Here is a 21,580-nt window from a genome sequence, read left to right on the forward strand (position 1 = left end):
TTAAAAGGCCTGAGGTACTTTGCCAAGGGCCAAATAGTGATGGCTAGATTACTGGATTGGAGGTTCTCCAAAACTGCAGTTTGTTGGATATTCCCAATATGCACTTGTTAAAGAGGAGCTGTCAGCCATATTATCTCAGGAAAAAAACACACATATATAAGTAGATAAATACTTGCTCTACTTACATAACATATGTATTGCACTGTCCACATTTTTATTTTAGTGATTTTTCTATAGTTAAAAAAGAGAAAAAAACCTTCTTAGGGTTTTTCCATTTTGACTGTCGCAGTTAATTGAAGCCAATCGATTGAAGACAATCTTGAAGTTAATCCTGACATCATTTCCTCCCTTAGGGCTGGTTCAGACGGACGTTTGGAGGCGTCGCGTTCGTTGGCGTTGCGTTCGTGATGCGTTCAGGCTTTCAGCAGCGTTCGCATTGCGTTCGGATGCGGTCGCGTTTTTTCTTCCCCTAGAGGGACATTACCCGTCGCGGTTAACCGCCCCTGGAAGCAACATGTAGCTTCCAGGGGCTCCTTGAACGCCAGTGAAAATCGGGACCCGAACGCCGCGTTTGTGCAAACGCGCGTAAAAGCTTGGTACAAACGCTCCCATTCACTTGAATGGGAGCGTTTAACGCCAAGCCCCGAACGCTGGCAGTAAACGCTCTGCAAACGTCCGTCTGAACCAGCCCTTACACTGTCTGTCTACGCTTTGCCCACCCTCTACCCAGTCTTCAGACACCCTCACCCAGCTCTGCAGTAGAAAGTACATTGTCTCAGCATGATAAATATTGGCCAATCAGAGAGGAGTGGGAGGGAAAAACAGAAGGGAAAGAGGCTTCAGCCAATCAGGCTGCATTAGTAATGTCTAAGGGGAAAGTAAAGAAGAAAAAAAGAAAACCCAGCATGCCCTGCAATTTCCTTTGTGCAGAAGATATACCAAATAAGAGCCAGGGAAACTGGAAAATGATGTTTTATGGAGAAGGAAAGTAAGAGTGATTTTTAACTTTTGGATTGCCTGGCTAGCATCCTTGTTACTTGTTTACCAGATAAAAATAAAGAATTGATTTTATGCCTGACAGTTACACTTTAATACCTACCAAAAGTGCCCCAAGGAAGACAATTGGTGAACCAGTGAGAGGGTGTTTGGTGCCTAAATCTCACTTATATACCTGGAAAGTAAAAGCTAATCCATGTTGTCTGATGCCACAGAAAAGCTACTGTAGCACAAACTGCTTACAGTCTAATTACTGGCCATAAAAAAGGTGTGAAAACAAACACTGCATAGTAGCATGCTGTATATGGGGCTGCATAGCCAATGAACAAAAAAGTGCCAATGCTGACCCATGTTCACAGCTGAAAGCCCCAACAATGGGCCGCTGCGCACCAGAACTAGATTATAGAGCAGTGGAAGCAGGTGGCTTGGTCTGATGAATCACATTTGCAACATCTCGTGCCAATCAAAAATCTGTGTTATGTGCTAAAATAAACTCTAATCCTTGGGGGCTTTACCACTCATATTACTGGAAATAAGGGATCTACTGCCAGATACCACATTTCACCTTTGGAGGTCTTATGGACTACCTTAAAGATGTTTTCACAGCACATGGGGGAAATGTGTTATAGCATATTATGTGCAAAGCAAAAAAATCAGCGCCAAGGGAATCAATAGTTCGATCGCTGCTGAGAAAGGACAGAGTCCAAAGTCCACACATATAAAAACGAATTAAAAAGTCAGCGCAGATCGTAAGTGAAAATCAGAGCCAGTAAAACATGCAAATAAACGGTAGAAAAAGAAAGTGCCGCCTGTCTCCTTCCCGACCGGTTTCGCAGTCTTGCGTCATCCCCTGAAGACGCAAGACTGCAAAACCGGTCGGGAAGGAGACAGGCGGCACTTTTTATACTTTCTTACTGGTTGTGGACCAGCATACAAGCGCAATATTGTTTTGGGGTTCCCATTGCTTGGGCCCCGTATGTAAGTTTTATTGAATTTTATTTATCTTTTATGGCTATGTGCTACGGTTTTTAATAAACGGGTTACATTTAAATCTACCGTTTATTTGCATGTTTTACTGGCTCTGATTTTCCGGATGGTGTACCCGAACTAATATAAGGATTTTTGGAAGTCTTGGATCCTGTGTGGTTCCTGGTCCCTTTTTCCACTGAATGCGAGACATATAACCTTATAACGTGAGTTGTCAGCAGTTGGTAAGCTCTGCTGTAATCCTTTGGGTGACGGTCTACCACTTGGATATGAGAATTTATGACCACATTGGTGAAAGACGATTGATTGTGAAACAGTGGATTCACTTACGATTTGCGCTGACTTTTTAAATAGTATATTATGTGGATGTTGTTTCCATATGGACATCACACTTCTGTAACATCATGTGATAAGTAGCTGTGTATAATAATTCTATAAACAATAGAGCATTTGGCATTTTAGTACCCCGTCCACCATTTGGTTCCATATGTTACTGCCTTGTTTACCCACACACTTTGTAGCTGCCTTGTTGATATGACCCTCTGACCACTAGAGGCTGCTGTTGGGATTGTGTGTTGCTATGTACATGTATAACTGGTGTGAAGCACCATTTAATCCCAGTGAGATTGACATTTTCTTGACAGTTTCATTTTTAATACCTAATAAATGTATGCACATTAAAATATCTAATGGGGGGGGTTATGTAATAGACATATTTTTATTGCTCTTCATTTTGCTCCCCAGATATGCCTGCTAGCTGCTACGCATTCATTCATTACATAAACATATATGGATGTATGGTTTTATGTTGCCTCAGCTAATATCATGATCCGTACAAAATCCAATTTTGTTTTGAAGTGTATTTTTTCCAAACATGCGCAGCGTTTTATCTTGTTAAGGAAGAAATAAAAACAAACAGCTTCATTTGTCGCCTGTGACAGCTCTGTGAATGTAGCCTGAGCAGCTTCTGAAAAATTAGAAGAAATACACACAGGGAGAATATGAAAAGTCCTCATTTTTCTTCATCAGTGTCATGCTGTGAGAGGCTGCAGAAGAGTTTGAATTCATTAGTATGCGCTATCCGCTTTCTGATTAAAGTCAATGCCACACAATTTAAATGTACGTCAGTCTTTTAGCACAGAATATTTGCAGAATGTTTAGTGTATATATACAGTACAGACCAAAAGTTTGGACACACCTTCTCATTCAAAGAGTTTTCTTTATTTTCATGACTATGAACATTGTAGATTCACACTGAAGGCATCCAAACTATGAATTAACACATGTGGAAGTATAGTACATAACCAAAAAGTGTGAAACAACTGAAAATATGTCATATTCTAGGTTCTTCGAAGTAGCCACCTTTTGCTTTGATTACTGCTTTGCACACTCTTGGCATTCTCTTGATGAGCTTCAAGAGGTAGTCACCTGGAATGGTTTTCACTTCACAGGTGTGCCCTGTCAGGTTTAATAAGTGGAATTTCTTGCCTTATAAATGGGGTTGGGACCATCATTTGCATTGTGGAAAAGTCAGGTGGATACACAGCTGAAATAGTCCTACTGAATAGACTGTTAGAATTTATATCATGACAAGAAAAAAAGCAGCTAAGTAAAGAAAAAACAAGTGGCCATCATTACTTTAAGAAATGAAGATCAGTCGGTCCGAAAAATTGGGAAAACTTTGAAAGTGTCCCCAAGTGCAGTCTCAAAAACCATCAAATGCTACAAAGAAACTGGCTCACATGCGGACCGCCCCAGGAAAGGAAGACCAAGAGTCACCTCTGCTGCAGAGAATAAGTTCATCTGAGTCACCAGCCTCAGAAATCACAGGTTAACAGCAGCTCTGTAACGCTGGGGGGGTCACACTCTCTGACCAGCCAGCACAACAAGGCTGAGAGTTGAATTATGTAAGAGGCTACACAGGCTGCCCAGAGCAACTGCAGCTCTGGGCTTCTGATAAGACGCAGTGGCAGCGCAGTGCAATGTTGCGCTGCTCTTGCGATAGCAAACATTCAGACAGATACAAGACAGACTGGAATGAGGTAGCCAATAGCAACCACAGCAATGGCTACCTGCAAGGACAGGACTAGGAGGACAGAGGCTGACAGAATGAATGCTTGCTAATCTAGTCACTATCTCAGTGACAGCAAGCATTCACAAAGACAAGAGTGAGGTAGCCAATAGCAACCACAGCAATAGCTACCTCGCAAGGACAGGACAGAATAGTCAGGAAATAGCAGAATCAAAAGGCAGGCAAATGTAATACACAGACAAATATACAATAGATATGATTTCCTAGCGTATTACAATTTACAGCTATCAATGAAACTACAAACGACTGACTAACATATGTATATATCGCCGATGAACCGATATATAACATAAGCAAGGAACACTGGCTAGGATCAGGAGCAATACAGCGAACAAGACTAGGCAATACAGAATCTCTATACTAGAAGGAGTACGTATATATGTCCCCGTGGGAAATATACAACGTAGCTCCACAGGATAACTGAACTAAGACAAGGAATATATTTTACAATATTAAGGGACCCAGTAACAGCCTAGACAGAGCTGAAACTATGACGGGCGGAGCACGCTTGCAGGAAGCAAACCTTTATACTGAGGTCATCTAGTGAGAGCAGAGATGCAAAACTCCACACAGCTGAATGGTAATCATTCAATCCTGTGCTGGCCTTAACACCATTTGCTAGCTGAAAGACCATCATAACAAATGCATGCAGTACTATGCAAGAACATGCATGCAGGAAATCCAGGGCTATCTGGCTCAGATGCAGCAAACCATTAGTGGAATAATGACAGTATTCTGAGCTGTCCAGAACTGCAGAGCAATTGCAAATGACAAAGTGACTCACTGCGAATGCACAACCGAATGCAGACTGAGAAACCAGAACTGTCCACTTGTGGCTCCACCTGCAATGGACAGAACACGTCACAGGAGGAATCCTAACAAGCTCAGATTAGAGACCAGGTCAATGCCACACAGAGTTCTAGCAACAGACACATCTCTAGAACAACTGTTAAGAGGAAACTGTGTGAATCAGGCCTTCGTGGTAGAATATCTGCTAGGAAACCACTGCTAACGACAGGCAACAAGCAGAAGAGACTTGTTTGGGCTAAAGAACACAAGGAATGGACATTAAACCAGTGGAAATCTGTGCTTTAGTCTGATGAGTCCAAATTTGAGATTTTTGGTTCCAACCACCGTGTCTTTTGTGCGATGCAGAAAAGGTGAATTGATGGACTCTACATGCCTGGTTCCCACCGTGAAGCATGGAGGAGGAGGTGGGAACAGCTGGTGACACTGTTGGAGATTTATTCAAAATTGAAGGCATACTGAACCAGCATGACTACCACAGCATCTTGCAGCGGCATGCTATTTCATCCGGTTTGCGTTAAGTTGGAGCATCATTTATTTTTCAACAGGACAATGACCCCAAACACACCTCCAGGCTGTGTAAGGGCTATTTGACCAGGAAGAGAGTGATGAGGTGCTGCGCCAGATGACCTGGCCTCCACAGTCACCAGACCTGAACCCAACCGAGATGGTTTGGGGTGAACTGGACCGCAGAGTGAAGGCAAAAGGACCAACAAGTGCTAAGCATCTCTGGGAACTGCTTTAAGACTGTTGGAAGACCATTTCAGGTGACTACCTCTTGAAGCTCATGAAGAGAATGCCAAGAGTGTGCAAAGCAGTAATCAAAGCAAAAGGTGGCTACTTTGAAGAACCTACAATATGACATATTTTCAGTTGTTTCACACGTTTTGGTTATGCACTATACTTCCACATGTGTTAATTCATAGTTTGGATGCCTTCAGTGTGAATCTACAATGTTCATAGTCATGAAAATAAAGAAAACTCTTCTTTGCATGAGAAGGTGTGTCCAAACTTTTGGTCTGTACTGTGTATATATATATATATATACACACACACTAACCACAAAGCCTGTTTAATGGGCTGGCATGCACAGCCGTGTGCCGCATGTGTGCCCTGACCCATGCTCATCCATGGGCACCCTGTGCCTGTTTTGACCCCTGCCCGAAGCCCTTCCATGTGCTACGCATACTCGCCAGGCACAACAGACGAACGGACACAGGATGACGCAGGACAGGGATTTTATTATATAGCATTTATATAGTGTACGTGTATATATATATATATATATGCATACTGCTCTCAAGTACCGTCTGGCAATATACAGAAAGCATAATTTAATCCCTTCTGTCACAGAAATATTGCTGTTTGGCTATTTGTGGGATATGTGCAGATGCTACTAAGCATGCTCCAGGTAGCCCCCCTCTCTCACTGCAGGGTGTGAGTTGTAATCCCCCCCATTCCTGCATGAAACCTTGCACTGCCATCCACAATCAACCAGATCGTCCTAACATGTCTACTTTCGCCCCCTCTTTTTATGGTGAAATGAGTGGGAGAAAAGGAGATGTGGCCGAGACTCAGGACTTGGGATGTGCCAGTTTGCAGGGGAAAAAAACTGAAGAGAAAATATGATACCTAAAGCAGGCTTTGCTGACCTCTCTGCAGAAAGGAAACTAATGGAGGGCATCATTACAGAGAACAGAATAATAGGATAGAACTATAAAGAGGGACATTAATTTAGGGCACTATGAAGAGAGCATCTCTAAGCAGAACACTATAGTGGGAGAGGCAAAGGACTCATTGAATGGAGACTGAGGGAACTATAATAGGGCACTATAAACTGAGGTTGCTAAAATTGGGATCACTATAAGAGAAGGTCACTATAACAAGGAGCACTGTAAAGGAGAGCATTGTAATAGGAGCTTTCTAACATGGTACTATAAATGAGCATACTAAAACAGGGAAGGTACTATAATGGGAGTCACTATAATGGGAATCAGTAAGAATATTTTAATGCTGAACTACAATGGGCACTAACTAGGGGTACTGAAATAGAGGACAATATAACAGGAACAATAGGGGAGGACACTTTATTGTAGGCAAGGACATAGTGACAAACCATGGCCCCTCCTCCCAGGGAGACGTTAATGGTACCCCTACATTCCTAACCCTGCTATTTTTCTTTCCTAACCCTGCTCTTTTCCAGGGGCCATAAAACTAGTGGTGCCCCTCCCTTTCCCTTAAAGGATACCCGAAGTGACACGTGACATGATGAGATAGACATGTGTATGTACAGTGCCTAGCACACAAAATAACTATGCTGTGTTCCTTTTTTTCTTTCTCTGCCTGAAAGAGTTAAATATCAGGTATGTAAGTGGCTGACTGTGCTTGTTAAAGGATACCCGAAGTGACATGTGACATGACATGACATGTGTATGTACAGTGCCTAGCACACAAATAACTATGCTGTGTTCCTTTTTTTCTTTCTCTGCCTGAAAGAGTTAAGTATCAGGTATGTAAGTGGCTGACTCAGTCCTGACTCAGACAGGAAGTGACTACAGTGTGACCGTCACTGATAAAAACATCCCCTTTTTATCTCTGTCCTTCTCTCAGAAGCCATTTTCTGCTAGGTAAGTGTTTTATAGTTGGAATTTATCAGTGAGGGCCACACTGTAGTCACTTCCTGTCTGAGTTAGGACTGAGTCAGCCACTTACATACCTGATATTTAACTCTTTCAGGCAGAGAAAGAAAAAAAGGAACACGGCACATGTCATGTCACATGTTACTTCGGGTATCCTTTAACAAGCACAGCTACTATGACTTCCAACTGACAAGTGCAGACTCCATGACACCCTTCTTCCCCATAATAAATATGGTCAGCATAACAACCTTCCTCCATAACAGTTGCAGCCTCATAGATATCCTTCCCACCATAACAAGTGCAACCCCACTGAAATCCCACCCTTCCTTTCATAACAGTTGCAAGATCCCTTCCTTCACAACATTACAAGCCTACTCAACCATGGAGACTACTGCAGCAAACTGGAGTAAAGGCCCATACACACAGGCTACAACTGTTGCTGGAAACACATGGCGCGCGCATGTTGCGGCAACAGGTCCTCCATGTGTATGAGGCGCGCGCAAGCAAGCTAATCAGAGCTGTCTCCAGGCGATTGACTTGTTCAATCCCCGGCAACAGCTGTTGCAGCAACCGTCCCTAGTCTCAAGTCGGTGCGGTCGTGTGTATGCTAGTCTTTAGCAACTGTTGCGAGTCCGACAGTTCATTGAACCTGCGACAGAAGTTGCTGAGCAACAATTTCCGCTATGTTGCAGACAGGTTGTTGCCGCGTGTATACAATCGTTGCTTGTATACAACTGTCGTTGCTGGAGACTTTCAACTGTTGCTTGTCTCAATGCAACTGCAGACATCCGTGCCTCATGTGTATGTAGCTTAAGAATTGTACCTCCTCCAGTGTTGTGTCCAGTCTGTCCGCTTTTTCAATTGAGCTGTGAGCAGTTTTGGTTTTTTTTGCATGTCACATGATGACATATGGCATGCAAGAAGATCAGATCAGAGGTAAATAACAATGGTCAGCTGCACTGAAGAGGAATATGGACTGGATCCAAGACAGGAGGAGGTTATAGTCTTACTCAACCACCAGCTACCAATATGCTACTCTGCATGAGTGGGAACTATGGCCATTTGTGGCTGGGCCCCTGCATCATAGTCAGACCCCCTCCCCCTTGGCCCCAGCCCTAAAGCACAATAAATGAAGTAGGTTTCTATACCAAACACTAGAGGAGATATTATATACAGTATGTTGTCAAGGGGAGGGAACATAAGGACTGCATGTTAGGAGTTACTTTTGTTATTAATATATGTCAACATTTTTATTTTAAATGTGTTAAAATAACTATGAATGGACCAGTAGGAATGCTTTGTTAGGAACCCTATTGCATTACCCACTATGGGGCTTGTTAGAAATCGCCTGCTGATTTTCTATTGGTCCCACCATGCATGAATTGAAAATCCTGGCTGGAAATTCAGATGTTAGGGTCTCTGATCAATGCTGTGATAGGGATGAATGGTGTGCATTGACAAAAAACAAAAGAGGTATGCAGATGAAATTGAGAGATAAACATTGTAATACTGTATACAGAAGAAGATGATGTCATAAGAGAGAAGTGTTGTTTGTACCTTTAAAAAGGACTATATATACTATAATGCAATCTCAAAAAGGCAAGGAAAGTCTCTGAAAAAACTTTATTGACACATGTAAAAAAGTAGAAAAATTGGTTCTTCAATATCACAATAATATTTCTTAAAGGCACATTGATTGACTTGAAACAACAAGTGGTTGTAGCTTTGTGGGCATTTGAACTTCAAGGCCTTGAAGTTCAAATGCCCACAAAGCTACAACCACTTGTTGTTTCAAGTCAATGTGCCTTTAAGACCTATTATTGTGATATTGAAGAACCAATTTTTCTACTTTTTTACATGTGTCAATAAAGTTTTTTCAGAGACTTTCCTTGCCTTTTTGAGATTGCATTATAGTATATATAGTCCTTTTTAAAGGTACAAACAAGTGTTGATGGGCAAGGTGGATTGCCCCAAAAAGGACTGTGTTTTTGATCCTTCACAATATAAAGGATTGTATCCCAGAATCTTTTTCATAAGAGAGAAGTGCACAGAAGAAGACAGAATATCAATGGAAAAAAAGAATACAGATGACAAAAAAATATTTTGTATTAATTATTATTTTTTATTAAATATTTTATTGTATTTTTTATTTCATAGTTAATGTACATAGTTACCTAGATTGAAAAAAGTAATGTGTCCAACAAGTTCAACCTCTGAGAAACAACCTAACCTAAACTCAGAGGAAAGATCTCCCTGGCAGGGTCGAGGTATTACCTTCCCATACTTGGTATTCATAGTTTAAAGTATGGTAAGCACCCACGTTTTCTTTTTAAATGCATGTAAAGCATTTACATAACTACTTCCTGGGGTAAGATATCCCATATCTTATGCAATCCTGCTGTGAAGAACCCTTATCTAAAGAAATGGAAAAATATCCTCTCCTCCATGCCCAGTTCATGTCCATTGTACAGACTAAGGATAAAGAGCTCATTTATCAAGCTATTATACTGGCCTTGGATGTATTTATATATGTTCTTTAGGTCACCTCTTTTCCAAGCTAAAAATTTCAATTTATTCAGACTTTTTTTGGGGGGGCAAGAACTTCTATATCGTTAATTAATTTAGCTGCCCCATGCCAATCTGTTCCACAATGTCAGTGCTCCTCCAGAACGACATACTCCAGATCTGGCCTTAAAAGTGATTTATGCAGAGGAAGTAGTATAATAGCATTTCATGCTTTTAACTTCGATTTTATACATATTATACTAGAGTAAAATGATTTTCTGGTAAACATATACATTTCTTCCTTTTTACAATATTGGTCCACTATGAACCAGCGACTTTACCCCAATTTTGTGTAGTTTAAGTCTTCCATTATTACAATCGTGGCAACCTGTCCAACCCGTTCAAGCTGTGTCAAGGCCTGATTCTCAATCGCAATGGTAACATTATTGAACTTGTATCAAATTCCACTCATGAATTTATCTGTTTCAGAAAGTAATAGCTTGAGTATAACTCAAGCTTGAGCACCATTAGGAACTTCATCTACAAGAACCTTTATAACCACTTAACACCCTTCCATTGATGGGTTAAAATTGGCTCCTGACCCCGTGACCACTATGAGCCAATTCTACTGGCCTACACTGATAGACAGGGTCAGAAGACAATGAAAGTGGCTCCTGAGCAGTGCACAGAGCTCTGCCATCATAGTGACGGCAGAGAGAGGGGCCTGCGGTGATAGAACAGTGGTGAGAGCGGCGGGTATGTGCAGTGATTCGTCGGTAAGGGTCTGAGTCCACTAACGCAGTTGTGTCCGCTTTTCAGCAACACATCAATGTTACAGATGCTGAAAAGCAGACAGAAGTGGATACAACTGCGCACAACTGCATTAGTGGTCTCAGGCCCTGAGCGTTGTTTTGTGGTACCAGCTGTCTCTGCCACACATACTCGCCACTCTCGCCAGTTACGCCGCTATCCCATCATCTCAGGCCCCTCTGCCAAGAGCAGCGAGAGCGGCGGGTATGTGCGGCAGAGAAAGGGGCCAGCGGCGATGGGACATCGGTGTGACCTGCAAGAGCAGCGGGTACCGTATTTTCCGCCGTATAAGACGCACTTTTTCTCCCCCCAGAATGGGGAGAAAAAGTCCCTGCGTCTTATACGGCAAATGCAGGGAACCCCCGACTTACGAACGCCCGCAGATACGAACTGCCGCCACGTCGGGGATTCCCTGCACTGGCTTCCTGTGTGGTCCACTCCCCCTTCACCGTGTAAATAGTCTGGCGGACGGCATGTATGTATAGAGTGGCCCCCGAGATTACTGCCTGGCTCCCCGCGCGTTGGCTTGCCCAATCTCCCCTCCCCGCATCTGTGCGCTCACCCCCCGCCTGATGTGTCCGCTCTCCGCCCCGCTGATGTCCGCTCTCACCCCCCCCCCCGCTGATGTCCGCTCTCACTCCGCCCGCTGATGTCCGCTCTCAACCCCCAATGCGCTGATGTCCGCTCTCACCCCCCCGCTGATGTCCGCTCTCACACCCCCCCCCCCCCCGCTGATGTCCGCTCTCACCCCCGCTGATGTCCGCTTTCACACACCCCCCCCCGCTGATGTCCGCTCTCAGCCCCCGCTGATCTTCGCTCACCCCCTGCTGATGTCCGCTCACTCCCCGCTGATGTGTCTGCTTCCTGCCGGGTGTCAGGCTCTGCATAGCGGCAGTCTTACTCACTTTAGCCGCTCTCCGGGAATGCAGACCTGGTCTCCTCTCTCGTCGCCCCTCTAGTGATGGCTTCTATAATACGCGTCATTGATGAAGTGAGCGCACAGATGCGGGGAGGGGAGATTGGGCAAACCGACGCATGGGGAGCCAGGCAGTAATCTCGGGGGCCACTCTATATATACATGCCGCCCGCCAGACTATTTACACTGTGAAGGAGGAGCGGACCACACAGGGAGCTGGGGTTACTTAAATGCACATGGGGGCATCTGAGAGCACATGGGGACACCTATTGCAACACTGGGAACACCTAAGGGCTCATGGGGGACACTGGGGGCCACACTGGGTACACCTAAGGGCTCATGGGGGACACTGGGGGCCACACTGAGAACACCTAAGAGCTCATGGGGGATAACTGGGACCACCTAAGGGCACATGGGGGATACTGGGGGCCATACTGGGAACACCTAAGGGCTCATGGGGGACACTGGGGGCCACACTGGGACCACCTAGGGGCACATGGGGACACCTGAGGACTACACTGAGGACACCTAAGGGCATATGGGGGACACTGAGGGCACATATGAGACACCTGGGGGCCACACTGGGAACACCCAAGGGCACACGGGGGATACCTGAGGACACCTAAGGGCACATGGGAGACACTGAGAACACATACGTGACACCTAAGGGTGAGACACTGAGGGCACATGAGGACACCTGAGGTCACATGGGGACTCCTGAGGACATTAATTGGGGTAGAACACCTACAAGACGCTCCTGAAATATAGACACACCAGGTTTACTATGAATTCTTTTTTTCCCCTGGTTTTTGCCCTCAAAACCTGGGTGCGTCTTATATTTCGGAGCGTCTTATACGGCGCGAAATACGGTATGTGCGGTGATTCGTCGGTAAGTGCTGTTTTGTGATACCAGCAGTCTCTGGTCCTTAAAGGGGTTAAACATCCTATTTGACAAAGTAGTGGACAAATAGGATGTTTATAAACTTCCATTTTGCCTTAAGTGGTTAAGGCTGACTTTTCAGATCACGCTTTCTCTACTCTATCACTCAAGAAATAGAATTTAATCATGCAAATTGACAACTCAAGCTATTGATGTAAGGTCTCTGAAACTGCACTTAAAGTGTAACTGAAACAGGACGTAGGGAAGTTTGAAAAAGCAGCTTCAAACCTCTCCAAAATCCTGCCGTGTGTCACCTTCAGCGTGTGTCACCTAGTCCAGCGCTGTCTGTCCTCCTCTCTCTGCCACCTGCTGGCTCTTGTGCATGGTATTGCTGCGTGTATGTCACATGGCATCAATGATGGATAGGGGATGAAATTGGGCCCTAGGCAAGGTAGTAGCTTTGACTCATCTTGGTGGTCCTTTAAGCAATCTGAGGTGGGAGACTGGACAGAGAAAATGGGATTTGGGCCCCCTGAAACCCACCAGGCCCCAGGCTCCTGCCTAGGTTGCCTTGTGGATGATCCTGCTCTGAGTGACATGCAAGAAGCTGTCCCATACATTAGAGGCTGCAGGAGGTGGAGTGGATAGAGGGACAGCACTGGGCCCAGGCTAGAAGTCGAGTCCAGCACAGCTGCTGCTGCAGTGGGGAGCTCGACAAATCTTGGGGTACAGAGCCACAGAGGGGACAAAGAGGCACAGAGAAGACAAAGAGGCACAGAGGCGACAGCTGCAGAGAGGGGACAAAGGGAGACAGAGCCACAGAGGGGCACAGAAGGGGACATAGAGGCACTGAAGTGGACAAAGAGGCACAGAAGGTGACAGAGGGGCACACAGGGAGACACTGGAAGCAAAGCGGGGCACATAGGAGGCACAGGGGGTAGAGGTAAAACAGTGTTCTGACTTAGAATGGATTCAGGTTAAGAACAAACCTACGCTCTCTTTTGTTCATTAACTGAGGACTACCTGTAAAGCAATAGCAACACATTCCAACTCATAATCTTTTTCTAAACATTTTGAATTTGTCTTTTATATTTTTCTCTTAAAATAGATTTCTGCATTGAGCAAGTGATCCAAGTAATTTGTGACCTTATAGAATTTTCTATCTTGATTCCCTTAAGACTGTACATTCTTATTGATCAGATGTAATGGACATCTATAATCTTGTTTTCTTTTCTTATTAAATGACATAATAGGTTGGAGGTCGCTTCTATATCAAACACAAACCATTATTGTAAAAAAAAAAAGTATTGTACACTAAAGTCATTTTATTTGAATGCTGCCCAAACAAACACATATTATTTAAATATAAGTATACAGAATAAATGGTGTATAGTATATCACTTTGCAGCATTACAACCCCTAGCTACATTTTAGTGTTGATGCTCTATGGGCACTTGGTGCCTGATCCAATTCACTTTTTCACCTACCCATATTTTTAAGACCGTAAGACGCTATTGACCATAGACCATAGAATGTACCTAGGTTTAGAGGACAAAAACCGGGGTAAAAAAAAATAATATACTAAACCTTGTGCATCCATGGTGCAGAGGCATTGTAACGATTGGTGTCAGCAAGCGCAGATATTCTGATTATTGGTGATCTGCAGTATCACCAATAATACAGATGCTATACCTGATTATATGGTGATCTGCAGAATCACCAATAATGCAATACAATTGTACTTAAGAGGGTGCTTGGTACAATAGAGTATCTCTATAGGGCACAGAAATACAACCTCCAGCAAGCTGGAACAGCAGACAACAATAATAATATACAGCGTAAATTCAAGTCTGTGGAAATATCCACCACACCGTAACTCCTCAGAGGTGTGGTTACCTCTGAATGGGAACCCTTCGTGTGAGATCCTCCAAAGGACGGAGTGGAGGATTTTCGGCTTCTAGCAGCAAGGGTTTGCTAGTGGCGGTCGTCTCAAAGAGGCAAGCCTCTAATAGAACCCTACAGTGGGAGACATTCCACTGAAGGGAGAAAGGTCAGACAAAATGAGGTTCGGCAACAGATCAGGCGGCAGCAGTACAGAAACGTGAGACAAGAGAATAGTCGGAAATCAAGCCAATAGTTGATAACGGTACGGGCTGGCGAAGTACAGAATCAGGAAGCAGAAGAGTAGTCAAGACAGGCACAGAATCATACACGATAAATCAAACAGTATAATATGTGTATATATTGGCGATAAACCAATATATAACACAATATCAGAGACAAGGCTGACTAGGTCTGAGTGCTGACACAGGGTATCGCAAACACAGACGAAGTGTGACTGAAAAACACTTCCTTATATACTGCCTGGGAGAGAAGTATCCACCCCAGGCAGCAACCAATCAGAGCAGGCTAAAATGTCAGCTGACCTCCTTTCTAAGAGTATAAAGGCGTGTCTGTCGTGCGCCCGCCCCCTAGAGGCAAGATGGCAGAGCCCTGGTGAGCAGCATGCTGGTGAGTTTGGAGCAGAGTGCTCGGACAGGCTTGTGCAGCGGATGCCCACGAATTTCCGCATCCCGCGTTGGAAGGTCCACTTGCCGGACTGAATGTGACCATATTTTTCGTTACAGTACCCCCCCCCCCTCTAGGCGTGGACTCCGGACACGTCCCACCTGGCCTGTCAGGATGGAGCTCATGTAACCGTCTCCTAAGATTATCAGCATGTAAATCACCTGCTTTGACCCAGGACCTTTCCTCTAGACCGTACCTTCTCCAATGCACCAAATAATGCACTGAACCCTGAACTCGTCTGGAGTCCAAGATCTCCTCCACCTCCCATTCAGGCTCACCATCAACCATGGCAGGGTGAGGTGGGAGGGAATCCACCTGAACAGCCGGCTTCAAGAGCGACACACGAAAGGCTTTTCCCACCTTTAGAGAAGGGGGTAAATTGACCTTGTAAGTGACACGATTAACCCTTTCAGAAATTGGATATAGTCCAATATACCTGGGCCCAAGTTTTGCTGACGGCTGTCTTAGAGCTATATGTCGAGTAGACACCCAAACCTTGTCTCCAGGTTTGAACTCCCACTCTGCAGATCGTCTCTTATCTGCCTGCCTCTTCTGTATGCCAAAAGCTTTTTTCAAATTTGCACTGACACTAGCCCAAATCTTTCTAAAAGATTTCTTCCACTCCTCCAGAACAGGGAACGGAGAGGCCCTCACTCACGGGTAAGGGGGAAAATTTGGGAAACTTCCCATTGACCACCTGAAAAGGCGCATACCCCGAAGACTCATTTCTGAGATTATTATGTGCGAACTCTGCAAATGGTAGAAACTCTACCCACTGGTGTTGGGCGTCTGCCACATAACATCTCAGGAACTGTTCCAAGGACTGGTTGATCCTTTCCGTCTGACCATTGGTCTGCGGGTGGTAACCCGACGAAAAGGACAAAGACATACCCATCCTTTTACAGAAGGCCCGCCAGAAGTTCGAGACGAACTGGACTCCTCTGTCTGAGACGATATTCTCCGGAATACCGTGCAATTTAAAAATGTTTTGCACAAAAAGATCAGCCAATTCTCGGGCAGTAGGGAGACCCTTTAAAGGCACAAAATGGGCCATCTTACTGAATCTATCTGTGACCACCCATATGACAGTCTTTCCGCTGGAAACCGGAAGTTCCCCCACAAAGTCCATGGAGATATGCATCCATGGTTCCTGAGGGGAGGGCAGAGACTGTAAGGTTCCGGCTGGAGCCTGTCGGGAGGGTTTACTCCTAGCACAGACAGAACAAGCTTTAACAAATTCTCTGCAATCAGGTTGTAAAGATGGCCACCAGACAGATCTACCTAACAATTCCTGGGTTCTGGAAATACCAGCATGTCCGGCATTCTTATGTCCATGTAACAGTTGCAGAGCATTGGTACGCAACTGACAGGGAACATACAGAACGCCTTCCGGTTTCCCCTTTGGGACCTCTACTTGAATAGGGTTAAGAAGGTTAGCGAGATCTTCCACTATTTCGGTGGCTGCCAAAATCATCTCCTTGGACAGAATACTTTCTGGAGAAGGAGGTGGCACTGTTTCCGGTTCGAAACAATGTGATAGAGCGTCTGCTTTGATGTTCTTACTCCCTGGTGTAAATGTAATTATGAAATTAAACCGGGAGAAAAAGAGAGCCCATCTGGCCTGTCTGGGGGTGAGTCTTTTGGCCTTTTCAATATACTGCAAATTTTTATGATCTGTGTATACAGTTATTACATGCTCCGCCCCCTCCATCAGTGGCGCCACTTCTCAAAAGCAAGTTTGATGGCCAACAATTCCCTGTTTCCCACATCATAATTCCTCTGGGCTGGAGAGAATTTTCTAGAGAAAAAGGCACAGGGATGAAGTTTACCTTGAGGACCTGAGCGCTGGGACAACACTGCTCCAACTCCAACCTCCGAGGCATCTACCTCTACTATGAATGGATAAGCCACATCCACATGACGTAGTATAGGGGCAGAACTGAATGCTTTTTTCAAAAAAGAAAAAGCCGCACAAGCTTCCTCTGACCAATGAGCGGCATCAGCCCCTTTTTTCGTTAAATTGGTAAGTGGAGTCACCACAGACGAGAAACCCTTGATGAATTTCCTATAATAATTTGCGAATACCAGGAATCGCTGCAGTGCTTTAAGCCCAGAGGGTTGTGGCCAATCCCTCACCGCAGAGACCTTCCTGGGATCCATGGATAAGCCTGTCGTGGAGATAATATATCCCAGAAAGGATATCTCTTTCGTCTCAAAAACACATTTTTCCAATTTTGCGAATAATTGATTCTGCCTGAGTTTTTGTAACACATACTTGACATGTTGGCGATGATCAGTGAGATTTTTAGAAACTATCAAAATGTCATCTAAATACACAATCACGAAATGACCCAGTACCTCCCTAAAGATCTCGTTCACAAACTCCAACAACCCAAAGGGCATCACCAAGTATTCGTAATGCCCCTTGGGCGAGTTGAACGCCGTCTTCCATTCGTCTTCTTCCCTGATACGAATTAAGTTATAGGCCCCTCTCAGATCCAGTTTAGTAAATACGGAAGCTTCAGACACTTGTGTAAACAAGTCGTCAATTAGTGGAAGTGGATAACGATTTTTAATCGTGATCTTATTTAAACACCTGTAGTCAATACAGGGACACAAACCTCCGTCTTTTTTTTTTTAACAAAAAAGAATCCCGCTCCCGCAGGGGATCTTGAAGGGCGGATGAACCCCTTCTGTAAGTTCTCCTGAATATAATCATCCATGGCCAGTTTTTCTGGATGAGAGATGTTATATAAGTGACCCCTAGGAGGCATGGTTCCCGGTTTCAAATCAATTGGGCAGTCGAAAGGTCTATGTGGAGGTAATCGATCTGCTGTTCGAGGACAAAACACATCAGAGTAAACCTGAGATTGTGGAGGGACTCCTTCCACATGAACCTTAGTAGAACACAAGGCTATACTTTGTAGACAATGCTGAGAGCAAAAAGGAGATCATGTGGTCAGCTGCCCATCCCTCCAATTAAACTGAGGAGAATGTAAACGTAACCAGGGTAAGCCTAATATCACTGTAGAAGTAGACATTTTTAAAACAAAGAATTGTATGGTCTCGTGGTGCAAAACTCCGACTTGAAGTGAGAGAGGAGGAGTCTGACACAGTGGGGACTTTCCTTGTAAAGGAGAGTCGTCAATTGCCGTGACGTACAAATGTTTTTACACAGGAAGGACAGGAATATTTAAACTTAACGCAAAATTTAAATCTATAAAATTAGCAGTGGAACCGAAATCTACAAACGCTGTGGTAGGAGAATTTTGCCCCTCCCAATCTATGGAGCAGGGCAATAATATCTTCTCTTTTTTTGGAGCTAAAACTAGTCCGCCTAGGGTGGTACCCCCAACCACACCTAAGTCGAAGAGTTTCCCGACTTCCTACCACAGTTTTGTGCAATGTAACCTTTCTCTCCGCAGAGACCCTCTTTGCGTCTTCTTGTCCTCTCAGCCTCTGTGAGACGCCCATGGCCTAGTTGCATAGGCTCCTCAGACTCATCTGTTGCCGAGCTATTAGCCCCTGAACCCTTAGGATACATAGGGTACCTGCCCTTTTTGTTATAGCTGAGACGTCTATCTAATCTAATAGATAATGTTATAGCCTCATCTAGATGTTTAGGCTCTGGATGGCTTACCATTACGTCGGTTATTTCTTCCGACAACCCGTCCAGGTACCTATCAAGAAGTGCATACCGCTCCCATCTAGAGGATACAGCCCATTTCCTAAATTCTGACGCATATTCCTCTGCTGTACTGTGTCTCTGTCTGAGGTTTTTAAGTTTGCGTTCAGCCATGGCAGCGCTATCTGGATCATCTTAGATGACCGCCATGGCCTTAAAAAATTCCTCAACGGAAGCAAGGGCAGGATGCTCATCAGGTAGACCATAAGCCCAAGTTTGAGAATCTGCATGCAACAGAGTCTTAATTAAGGTGACCTTCTGAGCCTCAGTTCCCGAGGACACAGGTTTCATCTGAAAATAAGACAAAACTCTGTGGCGAAAATTCTGGAAGTCTGACCTAGCGCCTGAAAATTTGTAAGGGATGTTCATTTTTGGCTCACTAGGAGCCGGGGGAGGTAGACCGTTAAGTGGTGGTTGCAGCCTCTGGACAGTCTCTGTCAGCTGAGTAATCTGAGCATGCTGAGTAGCCACAGTAACCTTCAGCTGTTCTAACTCTGCCCTTACGGTCTGAAGCTGATTAACCACCTCCTCAATCTTACTTCTTTCTGGTCTGTGTTTATGTAACGATTGGTGTCAGCAAGCACAGATATTCTGATTATTGGTGATCAATATATATTATTTAATTATAAGTATACAGAATAAATGGTGTATAGTATATCACTTTGCAGCATTGCAACCCCTAGCTACATTTTAGTGTTGATGCTCTATGGGCACTTGGGGCCTGATCCAATTCACTTTTTCACCTACCCATATTTTTAAGACCGTAAGACGCTATTGACCATAAGATGCACCTATATTTAGAGGACAAAAACCGGGGTAAAAAAAAATAATATACTAAACCTTGTGCATCCATGGTGCAGGGGCATTGTAACGATTGGTATCAGCAAGCACAGATATTCTGATTATTGGTGATCTGCAGTATCACCAATAATACAGATGCTATACCTGATTATATGGTGATCTGCAGAATCACCAATAATGCAAGTATAGCGTGACACAATACAATCGTATGCAAGAGGGTGCTTGGTACAATAGAGTATCTCTATAGGGCACAGAGATGCAACCTCCAGCAAGCTGAAACAGCAGACAACAATAATAATATACAGCGTAAATTCAAGTCTGTGGAAATATCCACCACACTGTAATTCCTCAGAGGTGTGGTTACCTCTGAATGGGAACCCCATGTTTGAGATCCTCCAAAGGCCGGAGTGGAGGATTCTCGGCCTCTAGCAGCAAGGGTTTGCTAGTGGCGGTCGTCTCAAAGAGGCAAGCCTCTAATAGAACCCTACAGTGGGAGACATTCCACTGAAGGGAGAAAGGTCAGACAAAATGAGGTTCGGCAACAGATCAGGCGGCAGCAGTACAGAAACGTGAGACAAGAGAATAGTCGGAAACCAAGCCAATAGTCGATAACGGTACGGGCTGGCAGAAGTACAGAATCAGGAAGCAGAAGAGTAGTCAAGACAGGCACAGAATCATACACGATAAATCAAACAGTATAATATGTGTATATATTGGCCAATATATAACACAATATCAGAGACAAGGCTGACTAGGTCTTAGTGTATCGCAAACACAGACGAAGTGTGACTGAAAAACACTTCCTTATATACTGCCTGGGAGAGAAGTCTCCACCCCAGGCAGCAACCAATCAGAGCAGGCTAAAATGTCAGCTGACCTCCAGGTCACTTTGTGACAAGATAATTTCTTGTATCATTATCTGTTCCAAATGTGCCCTGCTCTGTCCCCCTAATGACCTCCTCTGCCCCACTTTGTCTCCTCTATTCCCCTGTGTCCTCTTATATCCCCATGTGTCCCCTCTGTACTTTGCTGCCCTGTCTCCTTCTCTGTCTTCCTGTATTTCTGGTTTCTTCCTGTGTCTCCTCTGTCAGGGTCTTCATGTGTCTTATCTGTGCCCCCCTGTCTGGTGTCCCCTGTGTGCCATCTACCCCACCTGTGCCCACTCTGTCCGGTGTCCCCTGTGTGCCATCTGCCCCCTTGTGCCCCCTCTGTCTTGTGTGCCATTTACTCCCCTGTGCCCTCCTTTGTCCCCTTTGTGCCATCTTCCACCCGTGCCTCTCTGTACCATCTGTTCCTGTGCAGATTGCCCTCTGTGCCATCCTGTGTCCCATGTGTCCTCATATGCCCCCTGTGCCCTCCTGTGTTTCCTCTGTGCCATCTTCCCCCTGTGCCCTCCTGTGTCCCTTGTGTCTTCCTTTGTCCCATGTACCCTCCTGTGTGCCATGTGCCCTCCTGTGTGCCATGTGCCCTTCTATGTCCACTTTGTACCATCTGCCCCCTGTGCCCTCTGCCCTCAATCCCCCCATGTCCCATTTGCTCTTCTGTGTGCCATCTGCCCCCTCTGTCCTGTGTGCAATCTGTGTGTGTTACCGTCCAAAAATATGGTAAGTTTTCTCCTGGGATATAATTTTTCAACTTCTATTTAACCACTTGAGGACCGTGGGCTTTACCCCCCTTAAAGCGGACCCAAACCAAACATTTTTTTTAATTAAAAATATTTAGTTGCACCACTCTGACACATACAAAGATAAATAAACATTCCTTCAAACCTATGAGCATTTCAGTGCATGCTTTTCACCCTTCTCTTTTCATAACTAAGGTTATACAGGTGGCAGCCATTAGCAATTCCTCCATTGCCATACACCATCTACTCCACCAGTTTGCCGGAAAAATC

The 21,580-nt window shown here is 44.7% G+C and overlaps 1 protein-coding gene across 5 annotated transcripts in view; it reads left to right on the plus strand.

Moving 5' to 3' along the window:
* Positions 1-21,580, plus strand: part of KIF26B (kinesin family member 26B) — a 568,793-nt gene that overhangs the window by 471,931 nt on the left and 75,282 nt on the right. The gene's annotated exons all lie outside the window — the stretch shown is intronic.

Source organism: Hyperolius riggenbachi, chromosome 4 (assembly GCF_040937935.1).
Source record: "Hyperolius riggenbachi isolate aHypRig1 chromosome 4, aHypRig1.pri, whole genome shotgun sequence".
NCBI classification, from domain to species: Eukaryota; Metazoa; Chordata; class Amphibia; order Anura; family Hyperoliidae; genus Hyperolius; species Hyperolius riggenbachi.